A 20426-nucleotide genomic window follows, 5' to 3' on the forward strand; every position below is an offset into this window, starting at 1 on the left:
AGACTGGTGTACTCAGCCTGGTAGCAGCATGCAGTGTGTCCCAGTATAAAATATTACCCCATCCTTAGCTGCATTGCCTTAGCGACCTGGAAGAGAAGGAGCAGCAGCAGACGGGACTGATTGGTTGAGCAAGCTGTAGAAGGGAGGAGGAGTCAGTTCCAGGGAACAGGAGGTCTGTCAGCCATTACTGAGAGGAGACAGCACTGTTCTAGAAAGAGAGCATAGTTTAAGAACAGATAGTTCTGCAGCTCGATGTGAGAGGACAATGAGCCTTGGCGCTGCACAACAGAAAGGAGAAAGAAGAACTCTGCCTTCTGTCCCTAAGAAATTGAATCTGGAATCCTCAGGTTGGAACCCTATGCAACTGCAGAACTGCCACATCAAAGGGTGATTAGCTTGTTGGAACTTGTAACAAGCCTCCCAACCATCTTGGATCCAGCGGGTCAGTCCCGATTTTGACCCTCCCATCTGCTGTTTCGCCCGGGAGTCTATTTTTCCCGCACTGCACTGAGATAAGCCGCATGCCCCCCAATGCACCCCCTTCTTCGTCCCCTCCCGGAGAGACCCACCGCTGTCTCTGTATAGATTTGACCATCATCAAACAGCAGGTATACGATACTGTTTGAGAAGCTGACAGCTCTACGGTGTATGTATGGAAAATTTTAAATCTCCGCTTTTTTTACGGAGTCACACACAGATAGCATGTATTTGTCCGTGATACCAGTTGGTACACGGTAGTGTGTGAGGAGTGTACAGCTCTATACGGTGTATGTACGGAAAATTTTAAATCTCCATCTATTTTTTTACGGAGTCACACACACACGCAGTCTCTGTATAGATTTGACCATTATCAAACAGCAGATATACGATACTGTTTGACAAGCGGACAGCTCTATACGGTGTATGGAAAAATTGAAATGTCCGTATATGTATTTACAGAGTCTCACACACACACGCTGTCTCTGTATAGATTTGACCACAATACAAACAGCTGATATACGAAACTGTTTGAGAAGCGGACAGCTCTATACGGTGTATGTATGGAAAATTTTAAATCTCCGTCTATTTTTTTACGGAGTCGCACACAGATATCATGTATATGTCCATGATACCAGCCGGTACACGGTAGTGTGTGAGGAGCGTACACCTCTATACGCTGTGTGAAATAATGAACGCTCTCTAACTGTGCAGAAAATCAGAATAAAAGTTTTTTTGCTTTTAAAAAAGCAGTCTGCACAGCAGCGTGCACACAGCATGCAGCTATCAGGTAGCCTTATAAGGCAGCCTAATAACCACCAGCGCTGCTGCACACACAAAAATCCTCCCCTGTCACTGCACACTAACTGTACAGTTGAAATCGCTATCAGAAGAAGCACAGTTTATTTTTTCTTTGTTGCCTAACGCTCTTCCTATTGAGAATCAGCAGCAGCAACCTCTCCCTATGCTAAGATCGGCAGAAGTAAAATGGCGGTCGACGGTCAGGGCTTTTATAGCCACTGTGACGCCACACAAAGCAAGCCAATCACACGAATGCCCTTCTCTAAGATGGTGGTGGCCGCTGCTGATGTCATCACGTCGCCCACAGTGTGCGTCCTTGGTGATTGGCTGAGAAAAGGCGATGGAAGCATCATGGGAAACGTGACTTTGGCGTGCGGGTCGGCGACCTCATGGCCGACCTCCTGCTATGGTCGGGTTTCGATCGGCGAAACCCAACTTTAGCGAAAGGCGGCGACTTATCAATTTGACCGACCCGTTTCGCTCAACCCTACCCATGACCAAGGAGAATCAAGAGAAGACTGCTTTAATTTGTCCTATTGGGCCCTACAAATTTCAGCGGGAGCCTCAGGGAGTGATGGGTGACCGAGTAACCTTCCAGAGATGCATGGACAAACTGATGGGGACTTGAATTTCAGTGAAGTCCTGGTCTACCTAGATAATCTGATTAATCAAAGTGTTGGATCGGCTAGAGGAAGCTGGACTAAAACTATCCCTTGACAAGTACCAAAAGGCTGTGAAGTATGTAGGACACAAGTATGTAGGACGCTATCTCTACAGACCCAACCAAAATGCAAGCTGTGCTTGAGTGGCCTAAGCCCACCTAATTGGTTGAGCTCAGATCTTTTCTAGGATACTACGGGTACTACTGAAGATTTGTGACACATTACTTCCAAGATAGCAAAGTCTTTAACTGCTTCTACCAAAGGGTATCACCTCCACAAGGGACAGCTTGCCCCAAGAAGCCTGCAACCAAGGCCTACTTCAGGGTAAATTAACCCTTCAGAGAGAGATGAACACAGCATGTGATGAGGCATTTGAGAACCTCAATTCTTGCTTGACACAGGCATCAGTGTTGGCCTATGCTGACCCCAACAGACCATATGTACTTTATGTGGATGCTTCTTTTGAGGGTTTGGAGCAGTCTTGTATCAGGAGCATAATGGTGTCGTGTGGCCAGTCTACATCAGTCGAGGATTGACGCAGAGTGAACCCAATTCTCAAGCACATAAACTTGAGTTCTGAGTTTTGAAGTGGGCTGTGGTAGACAAACTAAATGACTACCTCCATGGAGTGCATTTTAAAGTTCACACTGATAACAATCCAATGACCTATGTGAGGACCACAGCAAAGCTTGACGCTAATGGTCATCGATGGCTCGCTGTGTTGCGTTGTCTGTGAACATTGTTGTAAGCTGTAAAAATGCTAAAAAGCTTCTAAAAATTTTGTAGACTTCCATTTCTCAGACATACATTTTTACATGGTCTGTGAACATTTCTGTTATCTGCAAAATTACTAAAAGCTTTGAAACATTTTTCTGGATTGAATTTGATTGTCATCCATACACTTTTTGTGCTTTCTGTTACATTACGGTGGAGTAATCTCTCAAAACTCGCTTGGATTGCTGCAGGTAACCATTTTTTTTTTCATTTATTAAAAATAAATTTGGTTTTAAGAGACCTAGCAATTACAAAATGCGTAACAGTGCATTAATGGATGGGGAAGTGGAAGTGCTGATGATGGTGCATGATATAGAATGGTTAATGTTTTTCCTTTCATTGCTAGAATTTGTTCTTATAGAATCATAGAATCATAGAATCGTAGAGTCGGAAGGGACCTCCTGGGCCATCTGGTCCAACCCCCCCTGCTCAAAGCAGGATTCGCTTAATCATCCCAGTCAGATGTCTGTCCAGCTTCTGTTTGAAGACTTCCATTGAAGGAGAACTCACCACTTCTCGTGGCAGCTTGTTCCACTCATTGATCACTCTAACTGTCAAAAATTTCTTTCTAATATCTAATCTGTGTCTCCTCCCATTCAGTTTCATCCCATTGCTTCTAGTCTTTCCTTGTGCAAATGAGAATAAAGTTGATCCATCTACAATGTGACAGCCCTTTAGATATTTGTAGACAGCTATTAAGTCTCCTCTCAGTCTTCTCGTTTGCAAACTGAACAATCCCAAATCCTGCAACCTTTCCTCATAAGACAGGGTTTGCAGACCGGTCACCATTCTGGTTGCTCTTTTCTGAACTTGCTCCAGTTTGTTGATGTCTTTTTTAAAATGTGGTGCCCAAAACTGGACACAATATTCCAGATGAGGTCTGACCAAAGAGGAGTAGAGGGAAATAATGACTTCACGTGATCTAGACTGTATGCTTCTGTTAATACATCCTAGAATTGCATTTGCCTTTTTTGCTGCTGCATCACTGTTGACTCATATTCAGTCTGTGATCTGTTAGTATACCCAAATCTTTTTCACATGTGCTGTTGCTTAGGCCTATTCCTCCCATTCTGTATATGCTTTTTCATTTTTATTGCCCAGATGTAGTACTTTGCAATTTTCCCTGTTAAAAACCATTCTGTTAGTTGCTGCCCACTTCTCCAGTTTATTTATATCTTTTTGAATCCTCTCTCTCTCTCTTCTCTAGTATTAGCTATCCCTCCTAGCTTTGTGTCATCAGCAAATTTAATCAGCTTACCCTCAATTCCTTCATCTAAATCGTTGATAAAGATGTTGAACAATACAGGGCCCAGGACAGAGTCCTGTGGTACCCCACTTGAGACATTCTTCCAACTGGATGTGGAGCCATTTACGACCACTCTTTGGGTCCGATCACTAAGCCAGTTATGAATCCACCTAACAGTTGCCTTGTCCATTCCATACTTAGTCATTTTTTCAATAAGGGTTGTATGAGATACTTTGTCAAATGCTTTGCTGAAGTCAAGATATACTATATCTACAGCATTTCCTTGATCCACCCAATCAGTGATTCCGTCATAGAAGGAAATTAAGTTAGTCTGACATGACTTATTAGTTACAAACCCATGCTGACTCTGTTTAATCACTTCATTCTTATCCAGGTACTGACATACATGTTGTTTAATAATTTGTTCAAAGATCTTTCCTGGTATAGAAGTCAGACTCACTGGCCTATAGTTGCCTGGGTCCACCTTCTTCCCCTTTTTGAAGATAGGAACAATATTTGCTCTTCTCCAGTCTTCTGGGACTTCTCCTGTTCTCCAAGAATTTTCAAAGATTATGGAGAGGGGTTCAAAAATTTCTTCTGCTATCTCCTTCAGTACTCTGGGGTGTAATTCATCTGGACCTGGAGACTTGAATTCATTTAGGTTAGCTAAGTGTTTCCTCACTATCTTTCTGTTTATAGATATCCTGGATTCTTCTATTCCCTTAATAGGACAGTGAAGAACAGTTGATGTTACATTTCCTTTCTGAGAGAAAACAGATGCAAAATAGGAATTTAAAAGTTCGGCCTTCTCAACATCCTGTCTTACCATTTCATCATTTTCATCCTGTAAAAATCCTATAGCATCTTTGACTTTTCTTTTACTTTTGACATATCCCCAAAATCCTTTATTATTGCTTTTGACATCTCTTGCAAGCCTCAATTCATTGTCAGCTTTAGATAATCTGATTTGTGCCCTGCAGGTTCTGCAGACAGCATTATATTCTTCTTTAGATATGCCTACCTCTTTCCATTTTATAAACATTTTTTTCTTCCATTTTAGCATGTGCTTAAGTTCTGTGTTCATCCATCCTGGCTTCCTTAAATGCTTCCTATTCTTCCCTGTTTTCGGAATTGTTAACAATTGTGCTTTGAGAATTTCACTTTTCAAGATTTCCCATCCTTCCTGGACATTTTTGTCTTTAAGGATATCCAGCCATTGGATCCCTCCAATTCTCTTTCTGAATCCCTTAAAATCTGCCTTTCTGAAATCTAACCTTGACTTCTGAGTCTTCACAGGTCTTCCTCCTCTAGTTATCCAAAATTCTAAAATAGCATGGTCGCTACCTCCTAGGGTCCCAGCCACTTTTACCTCCTCAACCATTTCCTCCCTGTTTATAAGGATTAGATCCAAGGTAGCAGTTCCCCTTGTTTTCTCCCCTACCTTTTGGAAGATAAAGTTGTCAGCAAGAGAGGATAAGAATTTCCTTGACCTGTTAGTTTTGCCTGAGAGAGATTCCCAACAAATGTCTGGATAGTTGAAATCACCCATGACAACTATGTCATATTTTTTGGAGAACTTGGCCATTTGATGCATAAAGAGTTCATCCATATCTTCAGCTTGCACAGGCGGCCTGTAGTAAATGCCTACAATGGTGTCCTTTCCATTGTTCTGTCCTTGTATTCTTACCCAAACAGTTTCCACAGAACTCCCAGTCTCTGAAGCTTCAATCTCTGTGCAGATATACGCGTTTCTAACATACAATGCGACACCTCCTCGTTTATCAAGTCTGGTTCTTGCAAATAAGTTGTATCCTTCTAGTCTTGTATTACAATCATGTGTATCGTCCCACCAAGTTTCAGTGATTCCAATGACATCATATTTCTTTTCCTGTGTTAGTAGTTCCAATTCTCCTTGTTTGTTGCCCATGCTTTGTGCATTAGTATAGAAACATTTTAGTTTGTGATTGGTTTCTCTTTCTCCAATATTTTTATTAATTAGATTCTTTTGTCTTTGTTCTTCCTTTCCACTTCTAATAGCAGAGTTCTCAATAGCATTTGTCAGGTGTATGGCTTTTTCTGGTCTTTTGCTTTCCTTCCCATGTTGTTCTAGTTTAAAGCTCTCCTTACAAGTGTAGCAAGGCGACTTCCAAATACATGTTTTCCAGTCTTCGTAAGGTGCACCCCATCTCTAGCAAGTAGTCCACTCCGTGATCCATAAATCCAAATCGTTGCTGACGGCACCATCGACGTAGCCAGTTGTTCACCTGCAGAATCTTATTCCACCTCCTTGTTCCATGGCCATCCACTGGGAGGATGGAAGAGAAGACCACCTGCGCTCCCAGTTCTTTCACTTTCTTGCCTAAGTCTTCAAAGTCTCTGCAGATGGTTTCCAGGTCGTTTCTTGCGGTGTCATTTGTGCCCACATGTAGTACCAGGAATGGGTAGTCATCTGTAGGTCTGAAGAGTCCTGATATCCTGTCAGACACATCTTTAATTTTTGCACCTGGAAGACAGCACATTTCTCTTGAAGTTATATCCGGTCTGCAGATAGCGGCCTCTGTTCCTCTCAACAGGGAATCCCCCATGACCACCACTCTCCGTTTCTTCTTCACAACATTTTTCTTTCCCCATCCAGGAGGACTCTGAGGGTGTACAAGGTTGCTGTTTGTGGGCAAAGTCTTATCCTGATGTATTTCTTCATCGTTTTCCTGCGTGAGAGCCTGGTACTGGTTCCTGAGAAGTATGGGTGCTGACTGCCTCCTGATCCTCCTGCTTCTCTGGGTCACATGTCTCCATTCCTCTGTTTCTTCAGGTGCACTTCGAATTTCTTCTCTTTCTGTAACATGAAGAGATAATTCTGCTCTGTCTAAGAACTCTTCACATTCCTTAATGATCTTCAACGTAGCTAACCGCTCTTCGAGATTTTGCAACTTTTCCTCCAACAGGGACACAAGCTTGCATTTGTGGCATGTGAAGTTTGGCTTTTCCACTGGTAAGTCTGTGAACATGTAGCAAGAAATGCAGCTCACCAAATGGCTCCTGGCCTCTTCCATATTGAGATTTCTTAAAAACGATGAAAGATCGGCACGCGGTTTTCGATTTCCTCTTTTCAGCTGCAACGGCCAAAACCCAGTGATCGTTGAGCTCGCGGAGACTCTTTACTTATCCCAGAAGGCACTGGGAATATGCAAATGATCTCCTCAAAGCTCTTCCCGCGAGAACGGACGCCATTGCGGGCATTTTCGCAAAGGATTACTGGGAACGAGAGCGTGGAGAGAAGCGGGAAGACTGCGCGGGACGGCGGAAGGTAAGAATAACAATATTTTTTATTTTAAATTCTATTTTTTACAGGGATATGGTACCCAAAGCCACAGCCACATGCGGGAAGTAAGCGGAACAATGCATTCCTATGGGTGCGGGATCGCCACGATTCCGCAAAATTATTGAGCATGCTGCGGTTTTTACCGCGAAGCGATTCCGCCGCGGTAAAAAACGCAGCATTAGCACAGCATTGCGGAATCCCATAGGAATGCATGGGATGCTTATTTTTCGCGTTTTTGAGGCAAAATCGAGGAAACGCGAAAAAAACGCCACGTGTGAACTCAGCCTTATATTTGACACTAATCTCTCCTTCACACCCCATATACAATCTCTTGCCCGCTCTTGCAACTTACATCTAAAGAACATGTCTAGAATCTGCCCTATTCTCACCATGGAAACAACAGAAACCCTCACTGTAGCATTGATCCACTCTCGCCTGGATTACTGTAACGCTCTATTAATTGGCCTCCCTGTTACTCGACTATCCCCTCTCCAGTCCATACTTAATGCAGCAGCCAGGGTCATCTATCTGGCTAGTCGGTACTCGGACGCATCCGCTCTTCACCAGTCCTTACACTGGCTGCCCATTCATTATAGGATCCAATTCAAAGTACTTGTTCTCACCCACAAAGCCCTCCACAGTGCAGCACCCCCCTACATCTCCTCCCTCATTTTTGTCTATCGGCCTAACCGACCGCTGCGCTCTGCAAACGACTTTCGACTAACCTCTGCATTAATCCGTACCTCCGACTCCCGACTCCAAGACTTCTCCTGCGCTGCGCCAATCCTCTGGAATGCTCTACCCCAAGAAATTAGGACTATCCACAATTTGCATAGTTTTAGGCGCTCCCTCAAAACACATTTGTTCAGAGCGGCCTATCACGTTCACTAATCAAAATCATTCTATGTGTAAGTGTGCATAAGTAGCCCATTCACTATCTCCATCCATCCCTCACTCCCTCAAGATGGCTGGACCATCATTGCAAATACATCATTGTAAATACACACCTGTACTTTGTATCTCCCTCACCTCATTGTAGATTGTAATCTCTCATGAGCAGGGTCGTCTTATTTTGCTTTAATTATTGTATTGTTAAAGTTGTTACTTATGACTTGTGTTTTGAAACTGTAAAGCGCTGCAGAATATGTTGACGCTATATAAATAAAGATTATTATTATTACTACTCAGCACAATTAGACCCAGTGATCAGAGGGTCTCCTACGTGTGTCCGTGCGGTAGGGGTAGCTGCACTACTGCTAGGAAAGGCGTGTGAGATCACAGTGACTTTTCCTTTGACAAGTTACTCCCCACATAACATCCATGCCATTCATCATACAAGTTCAACCAAAACACCTGTCTATGGCCAGGCAGCTCAGACTTGAATGGGCTCAACTAATTCCTGAATATGTCACCCTCAAAAGATGTAATGTTCTGCCTGTGGATTCAGAAAAGGGGGAATTGGTGACAGTATTAACAAGTGAGGAAGAATACTTTGACATGACGCACGAACATGACTGCATAGAACTGATGATTCAGGAGACAGTGGGTTTTGCACATGTTCATGAAAAACCTGTTTCTAATGCAGATTTTGAATTTTTTGCAGATGGCTCCAGATGCCACCAGAATGGGTGACTCTACATTGGATATGCGGTACTATCCTCACATGAGGTAATCCGAGCTGAACTACTTGTTCATGATTCTATAGCTGTCTACAAATATCTAAAGGGCTGTCACATTGTGGAAGGATCAACTTTATTCTCATTTGCACAAGGAAAGACTAGAAGCAATGGGATGAAACTGAATGGGAGGAGACACAGATTAGATATTAGAAAAAACTTTTTGACAGTTAGAGTGATCAATGAGTGGAACAAGCTGCCACAAGAAGTGGTGAGTTCTCCTTCAATGGAAGTCTTCAAACAGAGGCTGGACAGAGATCTGACTGGGATGATTTAGCGAATCCTACTTTGAGCAGGGGGTTGAACCAGATGGCCCAGGAGGTCCCTTCCAACTCTACGATTCTATGATTCTATGATTCCTCACATGTCAGTGAAGGAGGCAGAGGTGAAGGCACTCACTGAGACGTGTAGAGCTGCTCCAGGTAAAGTCACTAAAATTTACACAGATTCGAACTATGCATGGCGAATATCCCATGATTTTGGCCCCATCTGGAGAAGCAGAGCTTTTCTTACATCAGCTGGTAAGCCCATTAAAAATGCAGAGCTGGTGAAATAATTAATGGAGGCAGTTACCAGTCCAGGTTGGCATAATCAAGGTGAAAGCACACACAAAAGGTAGCTCCCTGGAGGTAGAGGGCAACAGAAGGGTGCATGAGGCTGCTAAAGTAGCAGCAAGATGGCCTAGGGAGCAGAGGACGGTGGCGAGGAGTTAGGGAAATCCAGCTACACTGAGCCTACATGTCCAGAAATCCCTCAAGCATCAGGCTTCCCCCTCAGAGAAGGAATGATGGGGGAAAATGGGGGCTGAGCTGAACTAAAATGGAGTATGGGAGAATAAGGGTAAAATGTGTTTACTGAGGTCCCTGTTCCTAGTAATGGCGCAAGCAACACAAAGCCCCACACACTCCTCAAAAAGTCACATGTGTACCATGGTATATGCCTTCTGGATCGGTTCTGGTTTTAGTTACGCAGCCGCGAAACTCATGCAGTCCGTCTCATCTGTGCACAGCAAAACCCAGGAAGAACAGAAAAAGTCCATAAGAAAGCGACATCCAGGCCTCTCTACCCATCTCAGAGACTGCAGATTGACTACATACTACTACTCAGGATCCTAATAAAAGTGCAGATGTGCCTCAGCTGAATTCAGGTGACTGGTTGGTCATAGGCAGACACGTGAGAAGGAGCCTAGATCCACAGTTTGACAGCCCATTCCAAGTCCAGCTGACCAAATCCACCTCAGTGAGACTTAAGGGAAAGTCCGCCTGATTCCACACCAGTCACTGCAAAAAGGTCAATTCACTGGCAGAATGACTGTTATACTAATCACCTTGCTGGCAGTAGCAGGAATATTGCACCTTACAGAAACATTGGATAAACTTTTAAAATATAAACTGGGTAAAGAAACTTATTCTCATGCTCTTATAATGGACATGGAAGAACAAAACCAAAAGACTGTTAGATCTGTACAGACAGCCCAGTATCTGCAAGGACTATGCCGTACTTAGCCTTACCTCTGGAGCCATGGAATGTATTAACACTACACTGCATACACAATAAGACCTGGACTCAGATTTTCCAGGTTATTTGAAGTTCTTAATGAAGCTAATACAATACAAAGACTCCTTTTAAAATCCAGGCAACTGGTTTAGTGGCCTAGCGGGATGGATTTCTGGTATTGTACAGACATATGCAAATTTTATTGTTTTGCTTATTGCCTTATGTAGCTGTAAAACCGCTAATATATGTATTACCTAAGCTATTGAATAATGTATGTGTAGAAAAAATCTGAGGCTGAACCTTCCATAGCGTATCATAGATAACCACTGCTGATGGAGGAAGTAAGTGTCTACACTGACGATGGATGGGTGAAGCAGGTAGAAAGCCCTCTTATGGGTAACAGACCAATGAAACAGTACCTCCTTTGTGGACACCAACTGACCATGTGGCAAAAGGTTATACCATTTACAAAAGAGGGAAAGTGATATAGAAGGGTTAATGTTTTACCTTTTATTGCTAGAATTTGTTCTCATAATGTTGTAGCCTTATAGTCTCCGATTCAAGGATTTTATACTTCTTATCTCATATGCCATGTTTTCAAGTTTTCAAGAATCAGCAAGAACATGTTCTGGGTACATGGTAAATAAAGGTCAGCATGACCTGGGTAACAGGGGGGCTACATGAGTTACCTTGAGATACATTGCTGTAGATGCTATAAAATACTGCTTCTTGTTTCAATAAACCAGAAAAGTGACTTGCTCACAACTCATGTGCATTCTTTTCTCTGAGCTTGTTATCTGATGGCGTAATATCTTAATTCGGCCTCAATGGTGATCTGGCATATCTGGCTTTGACACAAGAAACACGCCCATCTATGACACATAGGTTCCTGTCCTACTTTGCAGGGAGGCATGGTACACCACTTCTTAAGCCAGAGCAGTGTGAACAGGTGATCAGTTGTATAGCAGATAATTCTTCCTGCAGGCTTGGCATCACCACACATTCTTCAACACGGTCCAGTCTCACCAGTCTAAATTCTGGATCACTTGATCCTCTTTCCTCCCACCATGTTGACTCCCAGCAGACTAATTATCCCACACTAGGACACTCCCAGGAGCTCTTAACAACATAATTTCTTGATTGTGGACTATCAACCTGCATGCTACAAGAGGGACAGGAGGCACATGCCATTAAGTGGTGCACAAACCTTAGAGCAACCCAGGCTACATGAACATTATGGTGGAGAATGGCAAATTTGGCCTAAGGAGGAAGATGATGATGATGATGAGACACAGTTGCATCTAAGACTTGTTGTTGCTACATCTCGAAGTCAGGAGGACCAGGGTGCGGTGGTGGACGACGAGGTGGTGGATGATAAAGTCACCAACCCAACCTGGGAAGTTTGCATGCAGAACGAGGCCAGCAGGGCTGAGGAGGAGAGATAGGCAGCACCGTAACAGACAGGAAGAGGCAGGTGGTTGATTAGAGGGAGAAAATGGACAACTGTTCAGCAGAGCAAACAAAAAGGCCATTTGCAACCTGTGCTATGCAAAGATCTGCAGAGGCCTGACCACTAAGAATCTAACCACCGCCAGCATGATCAGGTGGTGGCCCATGATTGGTGGTATTGGGTGACACCACTGCCTCTTCCTCTGTGCTAGGTGATTCCCAATGCCCTGTCCAAAACACTGGCGCAGATGCCTTCTGCCCTGCACCTATCCTTGTACATTCTGACTTATTATCATCAGGCATTTCCTAATCCTTTTCCCAGTCCAGCATTCAGCTGTCCCTTCCTCAGGTTTTGGAATGAAAAAGAAAGTTCCTAACCACCCACACACAGGCCCAAATGCTAAACGGGAACATTTCCAGGCTGCTTGCCATGGAAATGTTGCCATTTAGGCTGGTAGACACAAAGAATTTCCACTGACTCATGGCGGCAGCTGTCCCTCCGTCCCTCGCTACCTGTTCTCCTTGCCTTGTACATCATCTGTACCCCTACCAATAAACTTACTGGCATTTTCCACTTAACGACCGAAACGTGGACAAGCGCTTTTGGGCAGGGACCCTACATTTCCATGACGATACACTGGGTGAACATTGTGGAAGCTGGGGCCGAGTCACAAGCTTGCACGGTGCATTTGCACCCAGCCCTGATCATTGCTGGCTCTACTTCTATCAAGGTTTCTTCCATCTCCTACAGCAGTTCCTGTACCCTTTCCTGCTCCTCCTCAACCTCCCATCTATGATGAGGTATCTCAGAGCACGTCATCAACATCAGCCAAAAGCTTGGAAGCTCTGCAGCACTGCCTCAGCGAAGAGGCAATAGCCTCTGCAGAAGCTAATTTGTCTAGGAGACAAACTGCACATCGAGACAGAGTTACTTAAGAGAATAACAGACTAGACAGATTAGTGTTTTTTTGCCACTGAAACTCCAACCAGGCATAGTGATGTGTGATAATGGGCGTAACCTGGTGGCAGCTCTGAAGCTTTGTAAGCTCACACACATACCATGCTTTGTACATGTGCTCAACAGATTTGCCAGAGCTTCTGGTCAAGGCATGCCATGTCAGCACCCATTTCTGCAAGTCAGCTACAGCTGCCGCAGAAATCGCAGTGCTGCAGCAGTACATTCAAGTGCCAGCTCAGCGACTGGTGTGCAACGTCACAACAAGCTGGAACTCCACACTGCACATGCTGACAAGGCTTTTTGAGCAGAAGAGGCCAGTGGTTGAGTACCAGCTTCAACACGCTTATCGGTATTCTAGTCAGCCTCCACAAATAACAACTGAAGAATGGGCATGGATGTCTGACATTTGCTTGGTTCTCCAAGACTTTGAGGGCTCCACAAAGCTGGTGAGTGGCGATGACACCATAGTCAGTGCAACTATCCCACTTCTGTGCCTACTTAAACAGTCACTGCTCACAAACAATTAAACATGAAGCTTTTTATACGGAGCAGCTGGGGATGGAGGAAAACATAACGCAGAGCGATTGTAGCCAGCCGAGTCTCATCTCATCTGCTCAACTCAGCCCGGAGTGTGTAACAATGAGGATATGGACGTTGAGGAGGAGGAAGAGGAGGAACAGGACATAACCTTTGTCCCATCTCTCCTACATGGATAAGCTGAGGATGGGAATGATGAGGAAGAGACAGAGGAGGAGGAGAATTATCATCATGGTGGAGACAGGGTAGAGTTGGCTGTATGGAGCTTAGCATAACTGTATGCATGTTATGTACCGCTGCCTTTCCCATAACCCTCGCTTTGCATTCATCTTGTCCAAAAAGGAGTTCTGGTTGTTCACCCTGCTAGACCCATGCTACAAGAAGAACTTTGCATCTCTTCTTTCTGAGGCGGAGAGGTCTTCTAAAATGGTGCTATACCAGAAGGCCATTGTGGAATATACACTACTGTTCAAAAGTTTAGGGTCATTTAGAAATTTCCTTATTTTTGAAAGAAAAGCACAGTTTTTTTTCTATGAAGCTAACAATAAATGATTCAGAAATACACTCTTAATGTGGTAAATGACTATTCTAGCTGCAAATGTCTGGTTTGCAATGCAATATCTTCATGGGTGTATAGAGGCCCATTTCTAACAACCATCACTCCAGTGTTCTTATGGTACTTTGTGTTTGATAACAGTGTAAGAAGGCTAATGGATGGTTAGAATACCCTTGAAAACCCTTGTGCATATATGTTAGCACAGCTGAAAACAGTTTGGCTGATAAGAGAAGCGATAAACCTGACCTTCTTTTGAGCTAGTTGAGAATCTGGAGTATTACATTTGTTGGTTCCATTAAACTCTCAAAATGTCCAGAAAAAAATAAACTCGACAGTCTATTCTTGTTCTTAGAAATGAAGGCTATTCCATGCGAGAAATTGCCAAGAAACTGAAGATTTCCTACAAAGGTTTGTACTACTCCCTTCAGAGGAGAGCACAAACATGCTCTAACCAGAGTAGAAAGGGAAGTGGGAGGTCCCGCTGCACAACTGAGCAACAAGACAAGTATATTAGAATCTATAGTTTGAGAAATCGACGCCTCATGGGACCTCAAACGGCAGCTTCATTAAACAGTACACGCAAAACGCCAGTGTCAACATCTACAGTGAAGAGGCGACTCTGTGATACTCACCTTCAGGGCAGAGTGGCAAAGAAAAAAGCATATCTAAGACTGGCTAATAAAAGGAAAAGATTAATATGGGCAAAAGGACACAGACATCAGACAGAGGAAGATTGGAAAAAAGTTTGAAGTGTTTGGATTACACAGAAGAACATTTGTGAGACACAGAACAACTGAAAAGATGCCGGAAGAGTGCCTGACGCCATATGTCAAGCATGATGGAGGTAATGTGATCGTCTGGGGTTGCTTTGGTGCTGGTAAAGTAGGAGATTTGTACAAGGTAAAAGGGATTTTGAATAAGGAAGGCTATCACTCCATTTTGCAATGCCATGCCATACCCTGCAGACAGCGCTTGATTGGAGCCAATTTCATCCTACAACAGGACAATGACCCAAACCACACCTCCAAATTATGCAACAACTATTTAGGGAAGAAGCAGGCAGCTGGCATTCTATCTGTAATGGAGCGGCTGGTGCAGTCACCAGATATCAACCCCATTGAGCTGTTGTGAGAGCAGCTTGACTGTACGGTACGCAAAAAGTGCCCATCAAGCCAAACCAACCTGTGGCAGGGGCTTCTGGAAGCATGGGGTGAAATTGCTCCAGATTACCTCAGCAAATTAACTGCTAGAATGCCAAAGGTCTGCAATGCTGTAATGGCTGAAAAGGGAGCATTCTTTGATGAAAGCAAAGTTTGTAGGAGAAAAATATTATTTCAAATAAAAATCTTTTTTTTCGAACCTTGTCAACGTCTGGACTAGATTTTAAATTCATTTGACAACTCATTTGATTAATAAAAGTATGAGTTTTCATGGAAAACACAAAATTGTCTGGGTGACCCCAAACTTTTGAATGGTAGTGTATGTTGAAAAAATTCCCATCAGACAATGCTAGCAGCAGAGGGCAAGCTTCCTTGTCCAATCAAAAAGTAGAGGCCAAGGAGAACCACAGCAGAGGCAGAAATACACTGTAAAAGGCGGGGACCAATTTCATGACAGCAGCCCAGCGCCCAAGGCATGAAGACTGGTTATTTTTGACAAGCAGGGAAACATTTTTAAAGATGGTCAAGCAATACTTGATCGACTAGACCAGCGTACTCCCTAATTCCTCTGCGGCTTTCAACTATTAACTCTTTTGACTGGACACCTGATATGAGCTCTCCCTCTATGTCTTGGAGGTGTTGTGTGCTGACCTGCCACTAGCGTCTCGTCTGAGCAGGATTTTAGTGCCACTGAGGGGGGGTCATAAAATGGAATGCAGACAGGCTCACGCTCATAAAAATGAACAAAGTCTGAATTAGCCCACACTTTTCCACACCACCAGATAACAGCAGCACATAAACTGTTTGTAATATTCAATATTTTAATGAAGCCCGGAATTTGTTGTCTACGGATGACCCTCTGCATAATTTCTGGCTTTGCATTTTCGGCAAAACCTCTATGACTGTATAAGTACATCAAATACACTTTCAAAATATTTTTGCTCAAATTTTTTGTGGATTCAATGACTTATCTATACAGTTTAATACTCTTATTGTTTCATTACAGTGGTATGTAAAACTTACAAAAAGCATAGAAAAATATTTCAAAGGTAGATTACTCATCCATGGAGTATTACATGCTTTGTCATATTTTGGTGGTATATAACAGTAGAAAAAAGCATTTTGCTCACATTTTCTCATCCATACGCTATTATGTGTTCTGGCTATAATTATTATGTGATATATAAGGCTCAAAAAAAGTTTAAAAATTTTGCTGGGATACATTTTTCAGCCATGCAGTATTATGTGTTCTTTGGTACATTTTGTTGTTATATTACCCTCAAAAACCTTGTTAAAAATGTTATCATTATTATATTGATCACCCATAGACTATTCTGTTGTCTGAAGTATGTTTCCTTGGAATATAACCCTCAAAAAAACTTGTTCAAAATTTATAGGTATCATATTGCTCACCCATAGGGTATTACATATTCTAGGTACATTTCATTGCTATAAAAGGCTCAAAAAATGTATTGGTATTACAATAAATGCTCACCTATAAAACTATTCCATAGTCTGGAGAACATTTCGTTGGTATATAACCCTCAAAATACTTTGTTCAAAATTTATCAATATCATATTATCCATAGGGTATTACATATTCATGGGTACATTTCGCTGCTCTAAAAGCCTAAAAAAAACTGGTTCAAAATTTATCGGTATTATATTGCTTACCCATAAGCTATTACATCTTCTTGAGTACATTTCCTTGCTCTAAAAGCCTCCAAAAACTAAGTTCAACTTAGAAAAACTTAGTTTATTGGTATTTTAGTGCTCATTCATAGGGTATTACATCTTCTTGGGTACATTTCATTGCTAAATGAGCCTCAAAATACTTGCTCCAAATTTATCGGTATCATATTGCTCACCTATAGAGATGCGCAAACCTTTCAAGGTTTGGTTAGGATCGGCGAACATTCTGATGTTTGCTGAACGGTTCGTTGAACATACCCAAAGCCTATTGATTTCGATGGGAGGCAAAACCAAATGCATGGACAACACCTCCAGGGGGGCCAAAAAGCTGCCAAAGCTGCTAAAATTAGGGGCAGACACCAGGAAAATGTCATTTATTGACCCATCAATTGCGCTATAAATAGATAATTTAAAAAAATTGACATGGTTCCCCTGTAATTTAGATAACCAGCCAGGAAAAACTGACAGCTGCGTGTTGCAACCCTCCGCTATCAGCATTAGCAAGGCTGATTATCAAGAATAGAGAGGTCCACATGCTGTTTTTTGAATTATTTAAATAAATAATTTAAAAACGTGGGGTCGCCCCATTTGACAACCAGCCAAGCTAAAGCTGACAGCTGGGGGCTGGTATTCTCTATTAAATGCGCCAGTTCTCTTCCCACTTGCTCTGTGGTGGTGGCAAGTGGTTTTGATATTTGTGGGGTTGATGTCACATATGTATTGTCCGGTGACATCAAGCCTATGGCTTAGCAATAGAGAGGCGTCTATAAGACGCCTATCCATTACTAATCCTATAGTTATATTGTAAATAAACACACAGCCAGAATAAAGTCCCTTAATTCAAAGAATGACACAGACTCCTTTAATGAATCTAAATTAAACCATATTAACGACATCACCCATATCACTGAAGCCATGTCTCCTGTAATAAAACAAAAATAAAGAGACTTCCGGTTCCGGCGCTGCCCTGGAGGACGCAAGGTGAAGGAGCTCCTGCCTGACCCGCCACATACCGGTATTTTATTGCATCGCCCGCCGCGATCCCAGGCCACAAACAGGAGCGAGTGGTGTGACAGGAGCAGGAGGGATGGATCGTTATGTCCTTAGAAGCGCGGGGAGAGAGGAGGAGGACGGAGGACAGAGGAGGGGTGAAGAAGCGTCTGGCAAGATGGCGCCGGCACACGAGGAGAGTGGAGGAATGCAGGAGGGGGAGGAGGGAGGTGGGAGCAACAGTGTGCAAAGCTGCAAAGACAGAGGTGAAACTGAGACAGGTCATAGAAGGGAGAGGAGGAAGAATGCACAGACCAGAGATATACTAATTGATTATAAATTGCTGGCAAAAGAAGTAGTTACTTCACTAAAAGAAGATGTAATGCTAACAATTAAAGAGGTGGTACATAATTCATTGCCTGAGATTCAAAATGCCTCAACACAGCATGAGGCCAGAATTCAAGAAACTGAACAGAGGGTGTCAGGAGCGGAGGATAAGATAGAGGAGATGAAGTCACAGATAAATGACCTGCAAAAACAGTCCGCCTATATGGTGGGCAAAATAGATGACCTGGAAAACCGCTCCAGACGGAGCAACCTAAAACTGGTGGGGCTGCCGGAATCACTGGGATCCAGAGCACTTGATGAGATATGTGAAATTGACCTCCCCAAAGCACTGGGGCTCTCGCACCGTTGCAGAGTGGAAAGAGCTCACAGGGTGAGTCCACCTCGTGAACCAGAGTCAGTAAACTCTCGGAATGGCATACCACAACGTCCTAACATCACAAAACCTCGCCAAGTGGTGGTGAAATACCTTGATTATAAGGATAAGGAGGAGGTGCTTAGAGCATTTAAGAGCAGGCGGCAGCCATTATTAATACGGGGTCATAAGATACTGGTATACAACGATTACTCCATAGATGTCTCCAGAAGACGTAAAGCATTCAGTGAAGTGTGCACAATTTTGTTCCGCAAAAACATTCGCTTTCATCTGATGTATCCAGCCATACTCCGGTTCAGAGCGCAGGACGGTAAAATGAAAATAATATCTGACCCTAATGAGGCGTTAAACATTATACAAAAAAGCTGTGGAACACAAAACGGACATGAGAAGAAGGACACTATGAGATCAAAAAGTCAATTAGATATGGGAAATCAACGCAAAGGCACCAATGTACCAACGAGAGAAGAGGATCTACGCCAGGAGCTTCACATAAACACGGATATTGCAGAAATGGACTTGGACAAATCGGATCAGGAACATAACAACCGCTGAAAGATCTCACTTTCTGTTTCGTGGCCCAGAAGAGGAGGTGGTTAACCAGTAGGGCGATCCAGAGAAGATGGGATGTGACGACCAGCGGAGAAACGAATTTTCGTCATTAATTTGCTAATTGACTTCTGATATTTTCACTCCCCCACATATTCTCTTGTTCGTGGCTTTACGTTTCCTCTTGCTTTCTTTTCGATACCCATTATTCTTCTAGCCCTCCGTGCGTGCTGTGTGCCCCCCTACCCCCCCCCACCTTTTTTTTTTTTTCTCTCACATTATGCACAGTCTTACTGCTGGTGGGAATGGCATGTGATTAATCAACCGGGGGAGGTTTGGGAGGGTAGACAAGTTACAACGGAAATCTGTTATAGTTACGGAAGGCCACATACTGTAAGATATACTATAGAGAGGTTGGTCATTCTTGTTCATAGGCGGGTCAGTTAAAAGGCTCTGTAGGGGAGGCGGGAAGGGGTTGTCGACGTTTGAAGGGTAGAAAAAATGGAAGTCGAAAATGGGGAAAAGGAGTGGAGGAAAATAGAGGGGAAGGGTGGGGAATTTTCTTTAAAAGAGGGTTTTTATATGTGGTTCCAAACTGAAAGAAGGTGGGAGAGAATGACAAGAATGGGTCGTGAACTCAGGTCCTCATATGGAGAAAATTATAAATTGAGATATAACAACAGCAGAGGAGGGAATCCTCCCAGAGCTCGGTTATGCCTAAGATAGTAACATGGAATGTGAAAGGCCTAAGGTCCCCTAACAAGAGAAGCATGGTTCTGAGACATTTAAAAAGACTAAAAGCGGATATAGCCCTGCTTCAGGAAACACATTTGGGGGGGAGCGAGGCATTTAGGATGCATAAGATGTGGGTAAGCGCAGTGTTCAGTTCGGGGACCTCATCTAGAAAGGGGGGAGTAATAATCCTAATAAACAAATCACTTGCTCATAGAATAATACAAGAGGAAGGAGATGAGGAAGGGAGGATTTTACATCTACTCATCGAGGTATGTGAGGAAAAATTCAGCCTATACAATGTTTATGCACCTAATATATCTCAAAAAGATTTTTTTACTCAGTTACAAAACAGAATCCTGAGGGATGCAGAGCCCAACGTGATATTAGGGGGCGACTTCAATCAAGTTATGAGAGAGGGAGAAGATAGAAAGAGATCATCGTGTAGAGAGGGTAATACTGGGGAACGACAGGGAACAGGTAGGAATTATCTGGAAGATATGACTTCGCACCTACACATCAAAGACATTTGGAGAGTGTTGCATCCGCAGGAGAGAGAATATACTCATTACTCACACGCTCAAAATTCATGGTCTAGAATAGATTTGATATTGGGGTCCGGCAACA

The 20426-nt window shown here is 43.2% G+C and overlaps 1 protein-coding gene across 1 annotated transcript in view; it reads right to left on the minus strand.

The window, feature by feature from the left end:
- The window catches only part of PRSS57 (serine protease 57), a 247421-nt gene that overhangs the window by 162686 nt on the left and 64309 nt on the right, over positions 1 to 20426 (minus strand). The gene's annotated exons all lie outside the window — the stretch shown is intronic.

The sequence above is a fragment of the Dendrobates tinctorius genome, unplaced genomic scaffold (genome assembly GCF_039654945.1).
Source record: "Dendrobates tinctorius isolate UK_male_01 unplaced genomic scaffold, ASM3965494v1 ptg000132l, whole genome shotgun sequence".
In the NCBI taxonomy this organism is placed as follows: Eukaryota; Metazoa; Chordata; class Amphibia; order Anura; family Dendrobatidae; genus Dendrobates; species Dendrobates tinctorius.